Source organism: Eumetopias jubatus, unplaced genomic scaffold (genome assembly GCF_037043125.1).
Source record: "Eumetopias jubatus isolate StellerSeaLion01/CBP00866 unplaced genomic scaffold, mEumJub1_p1.0 scaffold_2, whole genome shotgun sequence".
Classification (NCBI taxonomy): Eukaryota; Metazoa; Chordata; class Mammalia; order Carnivora; family Otariidae; genus Eumetopias; species Eumetopias jubatus.
The window spans coordinates 60702067-60721362 of NW_028274808.1; the positions used below are offsets into that span (position 1 = coordinate 60702067).

Sequence of the window (19296 nt, forward strand, 5' to 3'; positions counted from 1 at the left end):
GGCTTTTTCTTTTCTGGTCAAGCTGTATCAAATAAAGAAAACTTTTATGTATTTATATACATTCCAAAATTACACTGTAACATTTGAATTTTACTCTCTCAAGAACAGTACAAAAATACTTTCTTACACATTAATTGTGTGTGTAAATTCTATATGAGGTATTCTTTGTTCAAGAGCTCCAAAATTATGTGGAAAGGAAAACAATGTAGGGTGAGCTATTTTTTTTAAATATTGTGATCAATCTCACTCCCAACTAAATCTATAGACTATTTTCCCCCTACTAAGAGGATAAGTTTCAATCAAATCACTAAAACTTAGCTGCTTTCATTATTTTTATTTGTTCTATTAAGTTAATGGTTGAATATGGCTGACTAGTTATGACAAAGAAAATGTCAATATAACCTAGGCCTATAGAATAGGATTTCATAAAGGGACTGTTTGTTATGAAAATATCACAATTATACCAATCCACACTGCAACCTTGAACTGAAATAAAATCTCAATAGAGTCTCTGAAGTTGTTGTTTTAATAAAGGAATTTCCCCCTGATCGATGAGCATACACAAGGCAGACTCCTTCGTGTTTGGAATTACTAAGTATATGGCATAATTTGTGAGGTTCCAGAGTCTGCAAAGAACAAACAGTCAGGGCCCAGGAAAGGGAAATAGACCAACGACATCTAGGGTAATAACTCAGAATGGGCAAAGAAACAGCCTGGTGGAGAATTTTTGACCTTGAGAATCTATGACCCATTTCTGCTTTCTGAATTCAGCCAATGGTGAAGCTCAACTGATGCTTCTGGTCTGAGTAGGGCTCTGAGGCCATGATGATGTTTAACAAACCTGGGCCATCTCCTTTTCTAATGCCTCAGCCCGCAGGATTTAGCTCTGTGTCTTTGATGAGAGTTTTCTTTTCTTTTCTGTGATTAAATTCTGTATAACCTCATTATGCTATGCTTCAAGTTCTTATCTTTTTATTATTTAATACTTTTAAAAAATTCCAAATTAAGACCAACACCTGGGGCACCTGGGTGGCTCAGTCATTAAGCATCTGCCTTTGGCTCAGGTCATGATCCCAGAGTCCTGGGATCGAGCCCTACATCGGGCTCCCTGCTCAGGGAGGAAGCCTGCTTCACCCTCTCCCACTCCCCCTGCTTGTGTTCCCTCTCGCTGTGTGTCTCTCTCTGTCAAATGAATAAAATCTTTTTAAAAAAAGACCAACTCCTATAAAACATTATCTGTCACCCACTTAAAAACATTATCTCTTATTATTTAACTGGCTTCCTGTGTTAACTAGACATAATCTTTGACTAAATGATGGCTTCTAACATTGATGCCAGCTGAGAGCCTAGCATGGTGTGTTATAGAAATGATCATTTGGAGTTTATAAGATAATTCATTAATAAAATGCTTATTTTTCCTGAAATCATATTTTTGATCAGTGTGTAAATAGATTTGAAAAAATGAAACTTTATTTCTCATATCTAATTATCTAAATTGAGATTGTTCTATTGGAATTCATAGGTGATAACATCCAATGCATATATGATAATTTTCTAATAGGCACAATATTGTTCAAGAACATTATTATTGTCTTCTGATAATTAGATGTCATTTCCATCTGAAGCTTCATGTTCCCATAAATCTCAAAAATTTGTATCAGTGTTATGTCTCTTTTTATGTGCTTTAGCCAGGGGATTCTTCTGTGCATTTGAAGAAAATGTGTATTCTATTTTTCTTGAATGGAATATTTTATATATGTCTTTTAGAATCATGTATTCTGAAGTATGCTTCAAATAAAAAAAAATGTTCTTGCTAAAAAAAAAAAAATAGCTTTAACTGAGGATACTTGTTTAAAAGAAAGCATACCAGAGGGGAAGTGAGTGGGGAAATGGGTGAAATAGTGAGGGGGATTAAGAGTACACTTAGATGAACACTGAGTAATAATGTATAGATTTGTTGAATTACTATATTGTACACCTGAAACTAATATAACTGTATGTTAACTATACTAGGATTAAAATTAAAAACTTAAAAAATATATCTGCATACTTGAGGTTTATCTCATCTTATCCAGAGACTGTGCCTAAATTTTGGAAGTTGGGAAAGGCTTTCTAAAGGCAAAGATGTTGGGATGGAGCATGTTGTCCTTGGAGTTATCAATCATTGACACCAGCTTCTGCTGGTTCATCCTTGTACTTGGTTGTACTTGGTTCATCTTTATCTTACGTTGTTGTCCCAAACAGGTAAGACACTAAAACTCTTCATTATTTCTTTTTTTTCTTTCTTCTTTTCCAATCCTTCTTTATTTACTTGTTTTTTAAATTTTATTATGTTATGTTAATCACCATACATTACATCATTAGTTTTTGATGTAGTGTTCCATGATTCATTGTTTGCATATAACACCCAGTGCTCCATTCAGGACGTGCACTTTTTAATACCCATCACCAGGCTAACCCATCCCCCCACCCCTTTCCCCCCTAGAACCCTCAGTTTGTTTCTCAGAGTCCATAGTCTCACATGGTTTGTCTCCCCCACTGATTCCCCCCCTTCATTTCTCCCTTCCTACTATCTTCTTTTTTTTTTTAAACATATAATGTATTATTTGTTTCAGAAGTACAGATATGTGATTCAACAGTCTTACACAATTCACAGTGCTCACCATAGCACATACCCTCCCCAGTGTCTATCACCCAGCCACCCCATCCCTCCCACCCCCACCACTCCAGCAACCCTCATTTGTTTCCTGAGATTATTTCTAAACACAAGCTGGGCCTTTACTGTGTTGGTCTCAATTGCTACTGTGGAGAATTCTCTGAGACATTTTTGACACAGTATGGATACAAAAAAATATATATTTTTTTCCCTTATACCATGATGGTTGAGGGAAAGGCTTGGATCTTACTGGGTCAGTAGGCTTTATCATGGCACAAATGCCCTCTACTCTTGTATTACTGAAGCTGCTTCTCTTGCGCTCATTTTCACCCACATTCCCAGTCTTGATTCAAGGGTATAACTCAACTTTTCAGGTATCTGCTAGCATCTCAAGTCTTCCTTTCATATTCACCTTCCTTATGTTCAGGAAATCTGTCTCATCAAGGTCTCAAGATCCTACATGATGGTGTACATCATGCATTTTTCCAAATATTTGATTGTATGTCATTTATAAAAGTTAAGAATCAGATTTGATTCCTGCATTCTTCTGCCTTCCCTCTCCTGAAGCCAATGGATATCCTCACTGCCTGGGCTGGGGAAGAGGTCATGGGGTGTAGGAACTGCCTAAGGAAATAGTCTAGACTAATGTTTTGCAGTATTCTGCCACAACTAAAGAGTTGTCAGGAGGTTGTCAGGCTATTTCTGTCAAGATTAGATTTGTATCTTTCTCAAGTTCCCATCACCAACATATACACAAATCATTTCTTAGAGTAAGTTAATTCTATAAATGAATAAGGTCATCCATTAGACTGTCAACTATATGCAGTCAGGGTTTTCTTTTTCCCTCTGTTTTCTTTACTGCTTTATACGGTTTTTGGAATATTGCTTGATATGTATTAGAGACTCAATATATATTTGCTAACAGAATGAACAAATCTAGGCATGCTGATTGTGCTATTTTCAGAAAGTAATTCTGCCCCTGTATTCTGGGAGCAGCTTGTTGTATAGCTTTGTATGTAGTAGCCCCACTGGCCACATAGCATTTTATCTAGCATTTTGTGCAGAACTTTCAAAACTAGGTCAGAAATGAAGCATGTTGTCTGTTTGGCTTTATCCATATAGATTACATAGTTTGCTGAACTAGTGTAATTTTCTTGCTTTGGCTTCTGCGAGAGAAAGTATGAAGATTGGTGTATTCCTAATTATCTACTGTATTTAGTGACCAATATCACCCCCACACAGTACACATTTCAGACACATTGTTAGTACTGCTATTTACCTGGTTTCCAAAGTCAGAAATCAGTGTGATGTACAAAACATTCAAAAAATCACCCAAAACTAAAGATTCTTCCCCCTTTATTATTGTCATGCAGTTTATGACCTTGACATCACTTGCTTGATCTATTACAACAGTCTCCTCTATGGCAACAGACTATATGCTAGCTACACTTGTGGTGAGCATAGCATAATGTAAATAATTGTCAAATCACTTTTGTACACTTGCAACTAATGTAATATTGTGTGTCAACTATACTTCAATAAAAAAATCTCCTAATTGATCTTATTACTAAATTCCTTTTTATGATTAATACATACCCCTCATTTTCATATGACTGCCAGGGTTTTCTTTCTAAAGATATTTTTCTACCAAAAAATCAATTTTTAAATTGGGTAATGTTTTTCTTGCCTGTAAGATAAAATCTAAATTTCTTATCTTGATTTTATGAGGTCATTTAGAATCTAACACTAACCCATCACTCCAGCTTTGTCTCCAGTCATAATCCAATTTTTCCTCCTTCCTCCCACTTTATGTCTTGTCTACATTGAACCACTTTCTAACTATGCCAGATCTATATCCTTGAAAGGACATTTCTCTTCAGTTTGCAGGCACCTGCTCATTCTCAAGACTTAGCTATATGTCAATAGGTTTTTCCTGTGGGGTAGATTAAGCATCAACAAGAAAAATTTTGAAAATAGATTTAACCTATCGAGAAATAAGAAATACAAATTTTATTGTTAAAAGTATTTTAAGTTTCAAAAGTTATTTTGTATAATATCTATAAAATGATTATAACTTTTTAAATTCTAGTGAAAGTCATCATCATTAAATAAAACATTAAGTATGCTATCTGGCTAATATAAATTTCATGTCATAATATTAATTTCTCATTATATTTTGTCAGTGTTTCTGCCGATGTTCTTTGTATCTGTAGTAAATTATCCCAATATTCATCTTTAATAAGACTATACCAATTAGTTTGAATGTCTTACTTAGAAGTGTGTTGTAAAATTTATATTCTATAGTTCTCAAAATCTTTTATTTCTGAATGATGCAATGTTTAATTAGCAATTTTCAACACTTCACTGTCAATATTGTATTTCACAGGGACTTAGATAATTGAATACATTAAATTAACTGCTGGCACTTAAATTATTAGAGAAAATGAAAAACTGTATAATGACATATGCTTTGTGAATTAGAATTTATACTCTTGCAGTATATCAGTGAGCATAAATAATGTTTTGTTAACATGATTACATTTATAATGTGGACAAGTTTCTTTTAGTATTTAAGGAGTTATGTAGAATATTTTTAAAAAACAGGCACATATTTTATTGTATACTTTAGTTTTAAACTTTATTACTTTGTCTTAAGGTGACTATAGAATTATATAGTAAAAAATAATTTTTGAGAACATATAAGCTTATGATTATCACAGTTTAGACATGAGGGTAAAGGTAATTGTCCTATAATAATTAAGCATATATACAAGAGTCTGTTCTTTTGAGCTTGCAGTATGTCTGGTCTGACTGACCTGAAAGTTCCAGGTTGTCACTGACATTTTTTTTTTTTTTTTTTTACTGAGGGATGATTTTATTTTATAATTCAAACTTACAGAAAAATGATAAGAACAGCACAAAGAAATCCCAATAACCATTGCTCAGCTAGACAATTTGTTAACATTCTCTCCCATTTGCTTTTCATCTGCTTGTTCTTGCTCATTCTTATTCTTTCTTCATTTTCTCTCTCATGATCTCTCTTTGTTCTCTCCATTTCTCTCTCTATTTTGTACCCCTTCACACACATAAGCATATACAAACTCGTGTCATTTGAGTAAATAGAGTGAAATAAATTGGGAATAAAAGATTGAGTCATTTGAGGGCAAATTACAGGCATTAAGTATATACCTTATCCTTAAATATTTTACTCAGTATTACCTAAGGACAAAGAAAATTTTTCTTTCAGAACCATAATATGGGTATCTAAATCGGGAAATTTAATATTATACAATGCTACTATTTAATCTGTAGCTTATATTAAAATGTTGCCAATTGTCTCATTAAAGCCATTTATGGATTTTTTTTTGACTCAGGATTTAGTCAGATGCCTTCTATTGTAATGTCTTTTTAGTCTTTAACCTGAAAAAGCTCTTAAGATTTTCTTTGTGTTTTATGACCTTGACATTTTGAAGATACAGTCCAATTTATTTTCTAAATACTTTTTGGTATGTTTGTTTTAGGGTTTTTCATGATTATACCAAAGTTAAGCATTTTTATCAGGAATACAAGATCCCGTGATGCTGTTTCCTACACACTGCATGTCAGGAGGTGCATGGTTTCAGTTTGTCCCATTACTTGTGATGTTAAATTTGGTCAGATTTCTTCACTGCCAAGTTATTATTGTTCCCATTGTAATCAATAAGTAATTTGTGGGTATATAGCTTATTCCTCATACAAACATTTATCCTTTAGGTTTAGCCTTCATTGATGATTGTTGCCTGAAATAATTACTATGTGGCCAAACTCATTTTCTAACTCCATAATTCGTTCTACATTTATTAGTTGGAATTCCACACAGTAAGGAAGATCTCCCCCACCCTTCCTTTTTTATAAATTTTGTCATTTATTTATATCAATACAGACTTACAGCTTATTTTCTCACATTTTCTTTACTTCAATGCCTCTTCTCTCAGATTTGGCCAGTAGGAGCCCCTTGAAGCTGATTTCTGAATCCTTTGGACAATGTTCCACCATTTTTTGAGAGCACCTTTACTTTAATTCACAAAGTTTTTTTTTAAAGATTTTATTTATTTATTTATTTGACAGAGACAGCGAGAGAGGGAACACAGCAGGGGAAGTGGGAGAGGGGGAAGCAGGCTTCCTGCTGAGCAGGGAGCCCAATGGGGGGCCTGATCCCAGGACCCTGGGATCATGACCTGATCCAAAGGCAGACGCTTAATGACTGAGCCACCCAGGCACCTCAAATTCACAAAGTGTTTGAGAATCATCTTGTACTTGCTCTGCTTAGACTTATAATCAGTCACTTTTCCAAAGACACTTGGTTTTTTTGAGTGGAAAATGCTGTTTAGGAGCCAAGATTTGTACCTATGACTACTAGGGTTTTATTGCATTTAGGCCTTCTTAGCAGACAGGCTTTCGGAAATCATCTATCTATCACCGATCTATCTATCTATCTATCTATCTATCTATCTATCATCTATCTATCATCTATCTATCATCTATCACTGATCAATCTATCTATCATCTATCTATCTGTCATCTATCACCGATCAATCTATCATCTATCTATCTATTATCTATCTATCTATCATCTATCTATCTATCTATCTATCTATCTATCTATCTATCTATCTATTTATCTATCATCTATCATCTATCACTGATCTATCTATCAACTATCTATCCATCTATCATCTATCTATCATCTATCATCTGTCTATCTATCATCTATCACTGATCTATCTATCTATCGTCTATCTATCATCTATCTATCATCTATCTATCATCTATCATCTATCTATCTATCATCTATCTATCACCTATCATCTATCATCTATCTGTCATCTATCTATCATCTCTCATCTGTCATCTATCATCTATCTATCATCTATCATCTATCTATCATCTATCTATCATCTATCATCTGTCTATCATCTATCACTGATCTATCATCTATCTATCATCTGTCTATCTATCATCTATCACTGATCTATCACTGATCTATCTATCATCTATCTATCTATCTATCTATCTATCATCTATCTATCTATCATCTATCTATCTATCTATCATCTATCTATCACCTATCATCTATCATCTATCTATCATCTATCATCTCTCATCTATCATCTGTCATCTATCTATCATCTATCTATCATCTATCATCTATCATCTATCTATCTATCATCTATCTATCTATCATCTATCTATCACCTATCATCTATCATCTATCTATCATCTGTCATCTATCTATCATCTATCATCTGTCATCTATCATCTATCTATCATCTATGTATCATCTATCTATCATCTGTCTATCATCTATCATCTATCAATCTATCTTCCTCCTCCCCCTTCACTCCCTCCCCCTCCTCTTTCTCCTCCTTGTTTTTGTTCTTCTTCTCTTCCTCCTCCTTCTTCTTCAGTTCTCTCTTTACAAAACTCACACACACACACATATAAACTAATATTGTACATATAAAATTTTTATCTATCATCTTTCTATCCATCTTTCATTCACATATTAAAAAATGAGTCCACTCTGATACTTTTAATTCCAATGTAACACTTCATGATTGATATTAGTTCCATCTTTTCTGTATTTGTAACTTCTTTCTCTAACAGTGAGAAATCACCTCTGTCATCCAATATATTAATCATTTGATTAATCTTATAGAAATACAAAGTAGTTCAGAAATGTTAACCCACACTGTGAAAAAGATACCTACTAACTAGAGGTCAGCACTTCTTTTCAGTTCTGTTTGACTTTGGGCAGGTTATGTTACTTGAGTTAGTTTCTTTTACCCCTTTTAGTGTAGTAACTGTGTATTTATTTGAAATATTGTTTGGTTCACTTGTTTCTATTCAGTATTCTATTTTATGGTGATTGCCCTTATTTCTCATGGAAAGTTAACATACTATTCTGGCTAATGTTGCTGATTTTAAAAACAATACCCAAACAACAGTGGCATAAAATTCCATTTTATTAAGTTTATAGACTCTATGGGTCAAAAATTCAGACAGGGCACAGTGGAAATGTTCCATGGTTTCTAGATCTCCAGTTGGGAAACCTTGAATACTGGAGTGACTCAATGACTGGGTCTGGAATAATTTTCAGGCTCCTTCACACACATGTTCTGTGGATGACTTGTTGTTGCCTGTGACTTTAACTGGGCCTGTTGACCAGACTATCTGTGGCTGGCCTCTTTGTGTTGTTTAGTCTCTCTAAAGGTAGTCAGACTTTCTATTGACCTAGCCTCAAAAGTCACACATTTCTGCCACATTCTGTTGGTTACAAATGAGTCATTATTCCTGCCCAGATTCAAGAAGGGAATTATACACCTTCTCAGATGAGATAAGTCCTTCTTATTGGATTTCCTGTTAGTATGCTGTGGCATAATACCCGTAAGTGTTTTTTTAAGCCCAATTGTTTAATGGAGTAGATCTGGCATTCCTTTAAGACCCTAAACAAACCTTTGTCAGTTTGAAATGGCCTACAAAATGCTACCTTAGATCTTTCTGCATTCTTAGTAAGAATTTTATAGCCCCACCCCAAATTTGATCTTTCCTCAAAGCCATTTTTTAATTCAAGAACTTTTTGCTGGCTGAAAAGACTGTTCAGGTCCTTTATATTTTCCCATAATTCCACTAAAAAACCTAGTCATTATTTCATTTATCTCTCCTCTCTCATTTCATTATGGTTGGAAAACAAAAACAAAAACAAAACCTGATAATACCCTAAACATTTTGCCTGACAATCTTAACCATATTATCAAGTTCATTAGTATATTTTGTATTTTCTACATTACTATGGGAAATAGTTTTTCTAAACTTCATATTGCCATGTAAGAAGTGTAATCTTTCTTCTAGCCCCACCTTGGGCTCCCTGTCCAGCAGGAAGCCTGTTTCTCCCTCTCCCACTCCCCCACTTGTTTTCCCTATCTCACTGTGTCTCTCTCTCTCAAATAAATAAATAAAATCTAAAAAAAAAGTACCTGTTTCTCTGTTTGCCTCTCTTTCTTTTTTCCCTTTGCTCACTTGCTGTGTTTCTGAATTTCTACATATAAATGAAATCATACATTTCATTTCAGTTTTTGTCTTTCTCTGACTGACTTATTTCACTTAGCATAATACTCTTAGCTCTCTCCATGTCATTGCAAAGAGCAAGATTTCATTTTTTTTATGGCTGAATAATATTCCATTGTATATATATACCACCTCTTCTTTATTCATTCACTAGTCAATGGACACGGGCTGTTTCCATAATTTGACTATTGTAGATAATGCTGCTATAAACATTGGGTGTATGGATTCCCTTAAATTAGTATTTTTGTTTTCCTTGGGTAAATACCTAGTAGTGTTATTGCTGGATCATCAGGTAGTTTTATTTTTAATTTTTGAGGAATCTCCATACTTTTTTCCAGAGTGGCTGCACTAGTTTGCATTCCAACCAACAGTGTAAGAGGGTTCTCTTTTCTCCACATCCTCACTAACACCTGTTGCTTCCTGTGTTAAGTTTAGCCATTCTGTCATGTGTGAGGTGATATCTCATTATAGTTTCTATTTGTATTTCCCTGATGATGAATGATGTTGAACATCTTTTGATGTGTCTTTTGGCCATTGTATGTCTTCTTTGGAAATGTCTATTCATATCTTCTGCCCATTTTTAAATTGGATTATTTGCTTTTTGGGTATTAAGTTTTATAAATTCTTTGTATATTTTAGATACTAGCCTCTTATGTCATTTGCAAATATGTTCTCTGATTCTGTATGTTCCTGTTTAGTTTTGTTGATTGTTTTCTTCACTGTGTAGAAGCTTTTTATTTTGATGAAGTTTATTTTTGCTTTTGTTTCCCTTGCCTCAGGAGACATATCTAGAAAGAAGTTGCAATGGCCAATGTCAAAGAGATTACTGCCTTTGTTCTCGTCTAGGATTTTTATGGTTTCAGGTCTCACATTTAGGTCTTTATATATGAACCTACTTACTATTGTTTTTGTTCTCTGGAGAACCCTAATAACAGTGACGTAGGAGTCCATACAATTCTTGATTACATTTAACAGAAAACAGACAAATTGGGGTGCATTCTGAAGAAATCCACTGATATGAAGATAAGTCTTTAAAACATTTCAGGTACTAATAAAGAATAATGAATGATTTAGTTTAGAGGAAAGTAGCCACGAGAAGAAATTAGAGCTTTCAATATTAAAGGAGATGTCATAAAAACAAGGGTACCTGTTATTTGATCTCGTAGATTTGGCTAGTTGAAGTAAAGGACATAATTGTTCTGAGTTGACCCAGCATAAGATATTATTATATGGGTTACAAGGAGGCAGGAATCCATTTCTAACTGTTGAACTGATATATTTTTTTAAAGCAAAATCATAATGATCACCACTCTGCATTCAACAGTTAGAGAACATACAGATGGAACATTTATAAAAATCGTCCATGCACAAGGCCATGAAACAGGGTTTCAAAAATTTTGAAGAAATGGTATCATACAACTAAGTTTTCTGGCCACAAATGGAATTAAGTTAAAGATTAATAACACAAATCTCAGTAAAAACATAGACACAAATTCACATACACATTTGGAAGTTAAAAAGCACATTTTCTAAATTCCTTATGAATCAAAGAAGAAATCATAATGGAAATTTAAGAAATACTCAGAATTAAATAATTATGAAAATAATACCTATAGGATGACACAAACATGGTACCCTAAGGGAAATGTATAATTTTCAGTGATATTATTATTTTTTAAATTAATATATAATGTATTATTAGTTTCAGGGTTAGAGTTCAGTGATTTATCAGTTGCATATAACACCCAGTGCTCATTACATCATGTGCCCTCCCCACTGTCATCACCCAGTTACCCCATCCCTCCACCTCCCTCCTCCAGTAACCCTCAGTTTGTTTCCTATGATTAAGAGTCTCTTATGGTTTGTCTCCCTCTCTGATTTCATCTTGTTTCATTTTTTTCCCTCTTCCCCTATGATCCTCTGCCTTGTTTCTTAAATTCCACATATTAGTGAGATCATATGATAATTGTTTATCTCTGATTGACTTATTTTGCTTAGCATAATACCCTCTAGTTTCATCCACATCATTGCAAATGGCAAGATTTCATTTTTTTTTGATGGCTGAGTAATATTCCATTGTATATCTATACCACATCTTCCTTATCCATTCATCTATTGTTGGACATCTGGGCTCTTTCCATAGTTTGGCTATCGTGGACATTGCTGCTATAAACATTGGGATGCAGGTGCCCTTTCAGATCACTACCTTTGTATTTTTGGGGTAAATACCCAGTAGTGCAATTGCTGGGTCTTTGGGTAGCTCTATTTTCAACTTTTTGAGGAACCTCCATATTGTTTCCCAGAGTGGCTGCACCAGCTTGCATTCCCACCAAGTGTAGGTTTTTCTCCTCATCCTTGCCAACATCTGTTGTTTCCTGACTTGTTAATTTTAGCCATTCTGACTGGTGTGAGGTGGTATCTCCCTGTGGTTTTGATTTGTATTTCCCTGATGCCAAGTGATGTTGAGCACTTTTTCATGTGTCTGTTGGCCATTTGTGTGTCTTCTTTGGAGAAGTGTCTGTTCATGTTTTCTGCCCATTTGTTCTTTGGGTGTTGAACTTAGCACTGACTATTTTATTATAAAGAAATGTTACTCGATGTTGGATGTGCTTCAATGAGGAACAAATGGTACTACTGCAGAAATGTTTAAAAAATTTTTTTAAATGCGTCTTTACAACTTTTTCAGCTATATAATTCAGTGAGTCTCATTCAAACTGATTAGAGGTTATAGTGGTTTATATATTCAACTTCACTTTTTGTTCAGACTATCCTAAAGGATAAAGGAACTTTTAATTTTCTTCTAGATTTATTGATATTTGCCCTGGATAAGATGATTTGTGACCATATATTATTGTTATTTTTAATTCTGTGAAATAATGTAGAAAATAAAATATCTTTGCCATAATTTTTAAATTTTAATTAGAAAGGTAGAGCAGAGAAATAATTTCACCTGGTAATAAGCATAGGTTAGTTAGTAACATAGATGAAAGGGAATTAGGGTTATAAATTATTTATGATCTCAACTACTATTTTGAGTTCTATCCCTAGAACCTGAAATTTACTTGAAACAATGCAATAACAAATATAACACTTTGTACAAGTATATGTAACATTTGATGTAACTGGACAAATTTTAAATTTTCTACTGGAAGAAAGAATTTGAAATTATTTTTATTTCTGTTTAGGACAAACTGCTGGACTTTCCATTGATTCTGCTCATTTTTCCTTCATTTTAAAATGTAATGGAATTTTTAGAGTTAGAAAGGATCCTAAAAATTAGATTAGATGAACACTTTTTGTTTTGTAGGTGAGAAAAGAGTGAATTTATGACTTATAAGAGTTTGCAAAATTATTCTTCCAATGCTGCCAAAACTAGAATTAAGAAGCAGTCTATTTTTTCTTTGCTATCTTCTTTGACTCTGCACAGTGAAATACTCTGAACTATAGGTGGTAGCCCATGGATAGATAGAGTTACCCTCTACCAATATTTGCCTTTGCTTAGGCCCGCCTCTCTGAATTATTGTTCATGCACCAGCAAGACACACAATTTTTTATCATTTCTTACTTGAAAGCCAAATTACTAATAGACTTTAGCAATATTGAGTCCTATTTATTTAAATTAAAGTCAACTTTAAATTGAATTCATTTATTTTTTAAATTGACTAAAGTCCATCAACTTCAAGTTTAAAGATAGCTTGCACATTAATACACTCAGCTGTTTTTCCTAAGATTAGAAAGCTTATTTTTATGACTCAGGATTTTAATTCACTCAAAGCTAACTTCTTCACCAACCCTGCCTACTGTAAGTGCTCCATTACTAATCTGGAGATAGGATGTACTCAAAAACGCTTGTGCTAGAAAAATTTTATTTTTTGATATTGATTTTTTCTTTCTCTCTCTCTCTCTGCACTTTGAATGCTATAACTCATATTTGAGTTTCTTAACAATAGCATAGATTATGTGCTTGAGCACATGTTTTAGCTGTTATTTTTTAAAATAAGTTTTTGCTTTTAAATGCAAACTGACAAAGTAATCTTAGATGTTAAATGAAACTATTGCCAGATTGTGAATCCTTATGGAGATATGTACAAGTGAAGATAAAATATTTCAACATTTGTTATAAATGTTTGCTAATGAAGATGGCCTTTAAAATGTGAATAGCTTCAACTCCCTCTCATTTTTAAAATACATATTCAGCTAAAGAAAAACACAATAGTGTCCATATTCTCAGAATCTTTTTTTAAAATAAAATATGCATGAAAAGTTACCTATGTTGTCAACATTGAAAAAATGTTCCTTATGAGGTATTCTGTAGTCCTTCTGTTTGCCACAAATTTGCTTGAACATTAAAACTTCATATTTAGTTTTTTTCCCAAGACAAATAAAAGCTGTCAGTGGCAAAATTAGAATTGTCATCTCTACATCCTATTGGTATAGTAATACCCAATATGATTTTCCTTCCAAGGAGACCCTTTAGTAATTACCATGACTCTAATTTTTCTTTATTAAGAAGCATTTTAGTGTCCTTTAGGGTTCCCATAAATTCATATGAAAATCATTGTTGAAATATCTTTAAATGCATTTTCAGATCTCTGTGGTATATTATTTGCTATTTCTCTTTGATATTAAGATGTTTTGTGGCAATAGCTGGGACATGGATGATTTATTATATTGTATTATAGGGGATTATTACTTCCTATGACATAAGACCTTTGCCTACTTTTTAAAGATCCCAGCCTACTGTCTTTCTCACTGCTATTGTTCCTAATGATTCCTTATATTGCACCTAAAAGCACGTTTAAATTTGGCATATTTTAGGTTTTTTTTCATAAATGTATGAGATTGGGGGTATTATGCCTATTTGGGGGAAAAAAAACACCTTAGGAACAAAGTTTGCATGATTGTGGATTCAGTAATGAACTTTAACTGTCATTTGGGTTTGAATCAGGAAGAACATGATTGAAATAACAAGAATAATCTGCGAGATACTTACATGCCAGGAATAGGAAGTTTAGAAATCAGAGATTATACGTGTCTGTCTGTTGCTACAAACACAACTATCTGTTGTTATTAGAATGCTGCCTCACAGCATCAGATGGGAGAGGTAGTTAATATATGAGTAACTACTTATACTTCATAGTAAGTCAGGAGTGGCAGACAGATAAAATTTGTGATTAATATACCACGCCATGTTTAACTTCTGTTTCTGTCCATGAAAATTTCTGGTGCAGACCTTACTATCTGCTAAAAAAGCTAGATAAAATATATGAAACATCTGTGTCCAGTCATTGGCACAACAGGAAACACTGACTGCAAACCTTGAGAGAAAGTATAAATGAGATGAGAACTAAAATTTCACTGGACTTCTTAACTAGATGTGCTTTTGAGACCACAGTACAAGAAGGGAGAATACAAGCAGAACTGGGCATTCTTCTTTGCCTGAAGATAGGAGCTGTTAGTATCTGAGGCAGCTGAAATTTTCAGGACAGAAAAATATAGTGAGGTAACTATAAAGTAAAAAGAGCTTAAGAAATCAGCAGAAAGATCCTATTGAGCCTTTGGCTATTTACTGATCTATACCTACACAATGTGTGACTCCAGGAATCCAAGCAAGACAACTCTCAGGGAATTATAAATTGAATAATTCCCAGTGCTCACACAGAGCTGAGAATTATTTGCATTTCTTTCAGCCAAGTAGGATCCTGAATTAAGCATGCAAAGTCAAGCATCCAATACAAAATTACTAGACATATGGAAATTTTCAAATGTGACCCACAACCAAGGAAGAAAATCAGTTAACAGAAAAAGACCTAGAAATAATAGAGATCATGGGATTTGAAAACAAGGCTTTAAAATATTTATTTCAAGTTTAACAAATATGCTCAAGGATGTAGAGGAAAAAGGAACATAATTAGGAGAGAAATTGCATTCCTAGAAAAGAACAAAAAGAATTTTTCCAAATGAAAAATGTAATAGCTGAAATGCAAAAATCACTGGATGAGCATAAAATAATGTAAAACATTGGAGGAGAAAAATGGAAGCAGGGAGAACTTAAAGGACCATTTAGGCCAAAATATAAAGATTAAAAAAAAAAGATACACAGCTATTTCATCAAAAATAATGTGACCCAAATAATAGTGGAATTATTATTGGCTGCTAATTCAGAGTCACCATGCTGCCCAGCCATGGTCAACCCCACTGTGTTCTTTGGCACAGCCTTGGGCGGTGAGCTCCTGAGTTGCATCTCCTTTGAGCTGTTTGCAGACAAAGTTCCAAAGACATCAGAAAACTTTCCTGCTCTGGGCACTGGGAAGAAAGGATTTGACTATAAAGATTCCTGATTTCATAGGATTATTCTGGGATTTAAGTGCAAGGGTAGTGACTTCACATGCCATGATGGCACTGGCAACAAGTCCATCTGTGGGGAGAAATTTGATGATGAGAATTTCATCCTGAAGCATACAGGTTCTGGCATCTTGTCCATGGCAAAAGATGAACCCAACACATAGGGTTCCCACTTTTTCATCTGCACTGCCAAGACTGACTGGTTGGATGGCAAGCATGTGGTCTTTGGCAAGGTGGAAAAGGGCATGAATATTGTGGAAACCATGGAACACCTTGGGTCCAGGAATGGCAAGACCAGCAAGAAGATCACCATTGCTGACTGTGGACAAATCTAATAAATTCGACTTATGTTTTATCTTAACTACCAGATCATTCTTTCTACAGTCCAGGAGTGCAACTCTTCATCCCCACCTGCTTGAAATATCCTACAATCTTTGTGTTCTCACTGAAGTTTTGTGACTTCCATATTTTCCTTATTCCTTCTAAGTCTTGCTGGATTGAAGAATTAAGGTTATGATTATGAAATAAAAACTAAACAACAATAAAAAGAAATGGAAGAGCATCTTCAAATTGCTGAAAGAAAAAAAATGTGCCAAACTATAAATTTCTGCACAGTATAAATACCATTTAAAAATGAATGTGACTCAGTCAAGCTTGCCTCAGTCCCAGCAAGGCAGGCCCCTTACCCAGAAGACCAGCACAAACCCCTGCCCACACCTTGTCTCTAAAGCCTAGAGTTTTAAAAGTCTGCAGGTATGGCTGGGATAGAGCCCAGAGAGCACTTACTTGCTCCTGGACAGAAGGCCATAAACACAGAGACTCCACAGGGAGGCAGCACCGCATGAACACTGGCTGCCTAACTTGCTTACTCCAAGCCCTACCCTGCCGCACTACGGTGTGACTGCCCTTCTCAGTCAAGCTTGCCTCAGTCCCAGTGTAGCAGGCTCCTCCCCCAGAAGACCAGCACAAACCATTGCCCACACCACATCTCATGACCAGAGTTCTGCTGGGCCTCAGTTCTGATGGAGTTCCTGTCAGGTCTTATTTCACAAGAAGATCTGAGCTCACCTAGTTAAACCTCATCGCATTCAGGCCAGGGACCAAACACTGTGCACAGCAAGCAAGGAGAGCCTTTGTAGACAACTGGCCTGAAGGGTAGAGCAGCCAAAACAGCAGCAAAGTTCACACAGCACACACTGGAGACAATCCCTGAAGCATCAGGCCCTGGGCACTCCATGACCTCTTCATAAGTCATTACTTTTGGGAGCAGGAGACATAACTGGCTTTTCTAACACAGAGAAGAAGGCAGAGACAGACAAAATGCCAAGATGGAGGAATTCATCCCAAATGAAAGAACAGGATAAGGACAAGGTCAGAGACCTAAATGAAATAAATATAAGTAACACGCCTGATGGAGAATATAAAGCAAAAATAATAAGGATACTCTTTGGGCTTGAGAAAAGAATAGAAGACATCAGTGAGACCCTTGCCACAGTGATAAAAGAGTTAAAATAATCAGAGATGAAGAATGCAATAAACAAGATTGGAAATATACCTGATGCAATAACAGCAGGCTGGAAGAAGCAGAAGAATGAATTATTGACATAGAAGACAAAATAATGGACAATAATGAACTGAACAAAGGACAGAAGGAAGAACTATGCAACACAAAAATAGACTTAGGGAACTCAATGACTCCATCAAATGTGGTAACATTCATATTACAGGAGTCCAAGAAGAACAGAAAGAAAAGGGGGCAAAAAATTATTTGAAGAAATAATAGCTGAAAAATTTTCTATTCTGGGGAAGCAAGCAGATATCCAGATCCAGGAAGCACAAAGAACTCCCATCAAAATCAACAAAAGCAGACCTATACAAGACATATTGTAATTAAGTTTGCAAAATGTAGTGATAAAGAAAAAGTCTTAAAAGCAGCAAGATAAAAGAAGTTCTTAACTTACAAGGGAAAACCCATAAGGCTAGCTGGAGATTTTTCAACAGAAATGTGGCAAGCCAGAAGAGAGTGGCATAATATATTTAAAGTGCTGAATAGGAAAAATCTGTAGCCAAGAATACTCCATCCAGCAAGACTATCATTCAGAATAGATGGAGACGTATAGAGTTTCCCAGAAAAACAAAAATTAAAGGAGTTCATGTCCACTATACCACCCCTGAAAGAAATATTAGTGATTCTTTGAGTGGAAAGGAAAGACCAAAAGTGACAAAGACAAGAATGGATCAGAGAAAATTTTTGGAAACAACCACAAAACAAGTAATAAAATGGCAATAAATACATATCTATCAATAATGACTTTGAATGTAAATGGACTAAATGCTTTAATCAAAAGACACAGGGTGACAGAATGAATGAAAAAAAAAAACAAGACCCAAGTATATCCTGCCCACAAGAGATTTATTTCAGATCCAAGGTCACCTGAAGATTGAAAGTGAGGGGATGGAGAAATATTTATCATGCAAATAGATGTCAGAAGAAAGCCAGAGTAACAATATTTATATTGGATAAAATCGACTTTAAAACAAAGACCATAACAAGAGACAAAAGAGGGCACTATATCCTAATCAAGGGGACAATCCAACAAGAAGTTATAAAAACTGTAAATATTTATGCATCCAACATGGGAGACAAATATATAAAGCAATAACAAATAGAAAGGAACTATTTGATACTAATAGAATAATAGTAGGGGATTTGAATGCCTCACTCGCATCAATGGACAGATCATCTGAACAGAAAATCAACAAGGAAAAAATAGCTTTGAATGATACACTGGACCAGATGGACTTAACATATATATTCAGAACATTCCATCCTAAAATAGCAGAATACACATTCTTTTCAATGCACATCAAACATTTGCCAGAATAGATCACATATTAGGTTACAAAACAGGCCCCAACAAATACAAAAAGATTGAAATCATACCATGCACCTTTCTGACAGCAACACTATGAAAACTAGAAGTGAATCCCAAGAAAAAATCTGGAAAGACCACAAATAAATAGAGGTTAAATAACATGTTATTAAACAATGAATGGGTCAACTAGGAAATCAAAGAAGAAATTAATAAAAATATATGGAAACAATGAAAATGAAAACACAATAGTTCAAAACCTTTGGATACAGCAAAAGCAGTCCTAGGAGGAAAGTATATAGCAATACAGGCCTA

At 34.6% G+C, this 19296-nt stretch overlaps 1 pseudogene; it reads left to right on the forward strand.

Annotated features, from left to right (window-relative positions):
- The first annotated feature begins 15939 nt into the window (after positions 1 to 15939).
- Positions 15940 to 16443, forward strand: LOC114210189 (peptidyl-prolyl cis-trans isomerase A pseudogene; annotated as a pseudogene).
- The last annotated feature ends 2853 nt before the right edge of the window (positions 16444 to 19296 follow it).